Source organism: Clarias gariepinus, chromosome 5 (genome assembly GCF_024256425.1).
Source record: "Clarias gariepinus isolate MV-2021 ecotype Netherlands chromosome 5, CGAR_prim_01v2, whole genome shotgun sequence".
Taxonomy (NCBI): Eukaryota; Metazoa; Chordata; class Actinopteri; order Siluriformes; family Clariidae; genus Clarias; species Clarias gariepinus.
This window is the reverse complement of record NC_071104.1, coordinates 1,879,386-1,886,199: the sequence shown is the minus strand read 5'-3', so window position 1 is coordinate 1,886,199 and position 6,814 is coordinate 1,879,386. Positions and strand designations below refer to the sequence as shown.

Genomic DNA, 6,814 nt, shown 5'->3' with positions numbered 1-6,814 from the left:
CGCACAACCGGCCGAGAATGGGAAACATGTTTATAGCAGGATGAGGATGTCTGCCTAGTAATTAGGTCGGTGAGCTGTTACCTGAACGCTGTCATTATTTGTCAAGAGGTTGACACAAACATGCATGGTCATCCTAGGGATTGGATGTAATTTAAAATTCTGCCCACGAACCTTCTCGGAAAAGCCAGCAACACCAGCCGCCACACACAGACAGCTCATGACCTCGACGTGATTTGAACACGCAACCTTCTGATCTGGAGTCAGACGCGCTACCGTTGCACCACGAGGTCCTACATGGCCAGCAGTGCATGTGGCAGCACATTTTCTCTCAAGGACAAGTCACGCGCGTCATCTATTGCTCCAGGCTTCTGGAATCTGGGATAGGGCTTTTTTTGTGCAAAGGACAAAGCAAAAGCTGATTGCATAACCTGTCTGATTCCCCCGTCCATGGATATCAAGAGGGTTTTTCATGATCAAATAGCACTCCTCAGCTCAGTGTGTGAGTGTGAAGCTTGGACAACTTGGACCTGAGTCTTGTCTTATAGACTGGAAAGCATATGAGTATGGAGCAGTGTGGGACAATCTTTGGGATTATTTCACAACAGTCTTTGTGTCAAATGATGGGCATTCAGTGGCAAAGGTGGTATTAATCTCCATCTTCCGAGTTACACGGAGCCACGAATGCCCAAGATTGCACTACACACTGGACTTCAACGTATATAAATATATCTATATGTATATATGAAAATACATCACTGAAAGCTCCCTTGTGCCCGTTTTCTTTGAAAGCATACAGTGATAAATTGCTGAAAGCCGATGCGGATGTCTTTGTCTGGTCCAGAGTGGACGATCCATTTGATCAGGGGAGTATGCTGGAAAAGTGTGTGTGCAAAACTGTTGAAAATGTAATGAACAGTGTCGACTGCAAACCAATCTTGACCGAGTTGGTTGTATTTCTCAGTCGAGAGTGCACTGGTCTTTTGATCTCAGGGTCCATGGCTTTAGTCCATGTTTGTAAATAAAGTAGACTTGAAAATGAGTCATGTGGTCTCCTTGTCTAGAAGGCCAACCTTCGTCGATAATGCTGATCTCTTTAAAGTTATTCACATACCATAGGCATATAAGACATTCACTTATCCTAGATAAGACTTTAGAGGCAGGGCTGTTCAGAAGAGTAATCCTGGTTACAACTTTCACTGGATGTGATGGTCAGAATCCTCTTGTTAGGGAACGAAATGTTGAAAACATGGCAGTTAAACAAAAATCTTAACGGTTCGATTGATCTCGGCTTAAATACTGGGACATGTTATCAGCCAGTGTGAAGGTTTAAAGTTCTGGTGGCCAACCTCACCACTTGAAAGGGTTCACAAGTGCTTTGTTTCTTCACATGTGTCAAACAATAGATGAGCGTTGGGAAAGGATGCCCCAAACTGCTTTTTGGGAGCGATGTGTGGGAGAAAATTCTTCCACCTGTTGATGTTGCTGTTAGTTTAAAATATCAATAAGGTAACAAATCATTAACAAAGAGAATTAAAGAAGAATTAAAGAAGATTACGCCACGCAGAGCTGGATGAAGTAAGTCAGGCTTTTATTGCAGCAATAAGAACCCAGATGAGCCAGCCTAGCCATGCCTTGGATCAGAACCAAAGCAGTGCCAAGTCCAGACTGAATTCACAGTCAAAAGCACGCTCCTTTTATACAGTTTCTAAGAGGGGGGGATCTCCAGTCTCCTCCCCTGTACCTTCACCTCGTTTGACCACAGCAAAATTATAATCCATTATAATTCAGTTTTTTATCAATTAATTTTTCCATAAAAATTACATTTCTCTTATTTTGTACCATTATGTCATACACCTCGCTATCTGACTCCTCTCCATGCTCATAACTCTTTCCCTTTATATTTACACCTCGTTATTTGACTTCTTCCTGCGCTTATCTGACTCTTACTATGCTCGAAACTTCTTTCCATTATAATTCATCTTCTTTAATAATTATTTTCTATTATCTTTACACTTTTCATATCTTTTTTATAAAAATATAGGGGTGCCGCTTGTTTTCAAGGCTTTTTCCTTGTTTTTTCTTTGGTATGTTCTTCATTTTTCAAGAGACCAGCCATGGGTAAGCATCTCCTTTACACTATTTTACTTATTTGCCTTATTTTACCCCATTCAATGTTTTTATACATTTTATTCTATTTTATAGCCAACTGCGACTTCTCCATTGATGACTTCATCCCTTTGGATGATTCGGACAGCCAGGGCAGTTCAGACCGTGTTCCTTCTGAGGAATTTTATTTCTATTGATGCTTTTACCCTGGCCCCTTATGTTTTGTATTTTACGTTGGGCTTTTATTCTTTGTATTTTATATTATTACCATGTAAATATGCCTTTTTATTCTTTGTCTACTCTTATTAAAATATTTTATTCACAAGACTAGCTCTGTGTCTCTGATTTTTCCTATTTCTTATCTGCCCGTCCAGTCTGCCCACATGGCCATCTTCACACACACACACTGTCTCGCAGGGAGATTCCCCTGATTCTTTCAAGTTTAATTTCAGTGTATAGTTTATTACATAGTTCCCCGTACACCTCGTTAGCCCCTCTTTTTATCTGGTTTCTAGTTTCTTGTGCTTATCTGGTGTCTGTCACCTGATTATTTCTTCTGTCCTTGGGTTTTAGTTGGTTTTTCCAGGATTTTATCCTCCCTGCTTTGCCCTTGGTTTTTTCTATCTGTTGGTTGTTCCTGGTTTATTCTACAGTTCTCAAGAGACAGACCATGTATGAGCATCTCTTTATTTGGTAGATGCACATACTAGTTTATTTTTGTGTCTACTTTTATTAAACTCAGTATTCCTAAAAGTAATCGTGTGTCTTTTGGATATTTGTTTATATTTTACTTAGACATGTATACGTATATCCAACACTTGTTTCAATCCTTCATTAGGCCAAGTCCGACACCTGGCACCTTATCTTGTCTTATCTGGGTCACTCTAACCCTTCTCTTACTGCTATGTTTTACGTCCTGTCTGCTTTTCTCACTTAACCTTTATATTATTTCACTAAGATTAATATTATGTTGATTAATATTATCATATTGTTACATTGCTGCATACACAAATATATTTAATTAAAATATGCTTACATATTTCCCCCTCTGCGACTTTTAAGTCGCATAAAGAAAAACTCTGCGACTTTTCTTATTAATCAATTTTTCTGTCCTTCTTACATTTTTCTGTCCTTCTTCCACACCTTGCCAGCATCTTATGCTCGACAGTGTATTCATCACCTGAACTCATCCCTTTGGATATATAGCAAATATCATACGTATACATTGAAAGACGGGTCGAACATAGAATTAGGGTCCCTGTAGAACAAAGATAGAGAGTCCAGGTTTTCACTTCCCTCGTACATCATCAGTTTGCGGTCCTCCTTAGTGTAGTCAAGGATGTGTATGTCTGTACAGGTCAGGAGGAATGATAGCGGTTCGAAAAACAGTTCGTCTCCTCCTTGACAAAGAAGATCTAACCAGTGCCCTGGCGTGGGCAATGCATCCAACAGTCGTTGTGTGGCGATCGGAGTATCTGTTCATAAACGTCTTCTCCCAACCGTACCTTAGTTATGGTCTTTGATGCTGTTAGATAGACATGTTCGAATTCAATCGTCCCAACAGTCCATACCTTTCGCCATGCTCTTTACCGTTTGCAGTAGTGCAGCAGCCAAACTTAAGGTATCTCCCTAGTTGTTATGATGTTGTCTCTAGAAGTCCTCAGTTCTCATCAAGGGAAACCATGTCCCGTGCCTTTGCTGTAACCCACTTGTGGTCCTGAGTCACTACGCCTGCTATGGTGATGAATTTCTTAGGCTGTGTTGGGTAGCATGGATACCAGTCGACCAGATCATGTCGTAATGGGTCCCATCTTTCCTGGGGGTCCGTGGATACGGCCTTGCTTCCCCCTCTGGTACAGGTTCTATAGGGTCCATTCTTGTATGGTCCTTCTCTTCTAGCTTGATTCCACCTTCTTCTGGACACTCGAATAAATACCCAATCACCAGGCAGCACTGTTCTTTCGTCTGTCTCCTCTGCGTCGTTAGCCGGTCTCTGCCTGTTGTCATCAAGCACTGTCGCTCCCTTAACCTGTTGGAAAATAACTTTGTGTATTTCAGATTAGTGTTTTACATAATGATCAAGTTCACTTTGTAGTTATTCGTAAGATGGACCTTTATAGGGTCCTCGAACAAAGGATGTCAGCATTGGTCTGCCAGTAAGCATTTCATACGGTGTTAAATGTGTGTTTTGGTTAGTTTCGCGATCTCATGCACATTAGAGCTAGCGGTAAAGCTTGTGACCAGCTCATACCTGTATCTGCACATATTTTAGCCAATTTAATTTTTAGCATTCCGTTAGCTCTCCCTCTACCATCCCCTGAGATTGGGGCAATACACACATCCGAATCTATGCTTGATGTTTCTGTATTACCTTGTTTGCAAAGTGCTTTCCGTTATCTGAGCTTTGGGTGTCTGGGATTCCAAATCTTGGTATTACTTCTCTACATAGGAATTTTACTACAGCAGTTGCATCCTCCTTAGCTGTTGCTACAGCTTCTACCCATCTGCTGAATCTATCGACAACCACTAAGATGTTTTTCTTGGAACCTAGGCTCACCCATGTCTACAAAGTCACACATTATGTGTCTAAATGGTCCGTCTGGTTCTGGAATATGTTCTATTGGTGATGTAAAGTGCTTTCTATTGTTTAATCTAGCACAGATGTCGCAGAACTATGATAGCGTTCGATGAACCATGGGGCCTAAATAGGGTGACCACCATTCTTTTGGATTCTTTTTATCACTTCCCCTCTTGCTACATGATCTTTACCATGAGCTTGTTTTATCAAGGTTATGAGAAAACTTTGTGGAGCAAAACAACGCCCATCTGCACTTTGCCATAAATTAGTGTCATTATTTTTATTCTGGCTTCCTGTTTATCTGTTTTACTGCTGGTTTCTTTGCTACTTCATCTGCTGCTTCATTTCCATCACTAACAAAAGTACTATCTTTTCTATGTGCTGTACACATTTGACTATGGCTAGACTTGATGGTAGTTTGATTGCATCTAATAGCCCTGCTATTGCTTCTCCATGTACTACTGATGTTCCGTCCGCTCTTTCGTAACCTCTTTGTGCCCATATGGGGCCATACAAATGGCATATTCCATATGCGTAAGCTAAATCAGTATATATAGTGCATGCTTTTCCTTCTCCTATCTTACAGACAAAGCTAACTGGGTACATGGTAGTGGCACATGTTCTGCTTGTACTATTTTAAATGCTTTTCCATATAGAGCTGGTGTTACTATTGCATAGCCTGCTTTATTGCTATCCCCATCTCTAAAACACAACCCATCTACAAAAAATATACAATCTGGATGTGACAGAGGTTGATTCTCTACATCTTGGCGTGTCTATATATATATAGTTAACTCAAGTGCAGAAAGTATTACATATTATTCTTTTCTTCTAGCATTTGTAATTACAAACTGTGGCTGGTCAGGAGTGCATGTAATAGGTGGGTGGTATACGACTGGATGTCCCATGGTAATTGATGAGACTTGTCAATAAACAAATGCTGCTGCTCGGTAGCAGAGTGGCATGCCTTTTCCAATTTTATCAAGCGCTGTACTATAATAAGCGATTGGTTGCTTGCTAGGACCTTGTTGTTGAGTCAGAACCCCTGTGGCAAAACAGCTACACTCTGAGACATACAGGTGGAATGGCTTATTATACTCTGGGCTAGCGAGTGCTGGTGCTGTACAGAGTTCTCTCTTTAGCTGTTCAAAAGCCTCCAGTGCTTCAGGTGTCCATTCTAACACTGCACTATTTTTTTTGTCTGTTCAGCTGCTTTAACTATTGCTCTCAATGGATCACAAATCCAGTCTCTACTAAATCCTACCTAGAAAAGACAGCATCTCTTTTACAGTCTGTTGTTTAGGGGCTTTTAATATTGCTTCTATATGTTCAGGAGATATGTGTCTAGATGTTCCTTTCAATTCTCTTCTACTAGCTTTGTCCATTTTCACATGTAGTGGAATACTAACAAATGCTGAACATAAATCTATGACAGTGTGCCACTGAGTATCTTCTGGTATATTAGACAGTGGTGTGTGAGGATCAGGCATTACAGGCAATTCTGCTTCTACAATTTTATCCATGGCTCATAAGTCATGCACAAGTCTCTATTATCTAAGTTTGGCTTTCTGACAGGAAATATGGGAGTATTACAAGGACTTTTGGTGGGCATTAATACTCTAGCTTCTAATAACCCATCTATTGTAAGCTTAATACCTGTTATAGCTTGAGGTGTCAGTGGATATTGTCTTTGATGAGGCAATGTTGCATTTGTCTTATTGTTATTAACACTTGTCCTCCAGCCTTAACTAATCCTACCTCTGTGGAATGTCTTGTCCATAATTTCTCTGGGATTGTTTTCAGCTATTCCTCCTCTATTGCTAATTCTTTTTTATCTATCCGCCCTGCCATCTTAAATGACATTTGTGTGTGCGATGACAACAGAATGTTACACATCCCCCTCTGAGGGTGTGTTGACAACAGCATGTTCCCATCTATCTCTGTGTGTGTTACCCTTATTCTATCTAATCCTAAAAATCTTTGATCTTGTAAAATATGTACAGAAGGATTAGAGGTTTGTTTCCACCTAGTTACTTCAGCTGCTTGCTTGATCATCAGTCATAGTTCTTTAGATTGTGTTTTCTTCTCCCACTAGCAGAGAAATGTGAGATGCTGTGTTAGATACTTGAT

The 6,814-nt window shown here is 40.4% G+C and overlaps 1 non-coding gene across 1 annotated transcript; it reads right to left on the bottom strand.

Annotated features, from left to right (window-relative positions):
* Positions 1-218: 218 nt before the first annotated feature.
* Positions 219-290, bottom strand: trnaw-cca (transfer RNA tryptophan (anticodon CCA)). Its single transcript has one exon. It is a non-coding gene; the product is annotated as a tRNA-Trp (tRNA).
* Between the last annotated feature and the right edge of the window lie 6,524 nt (positions 291-6,814).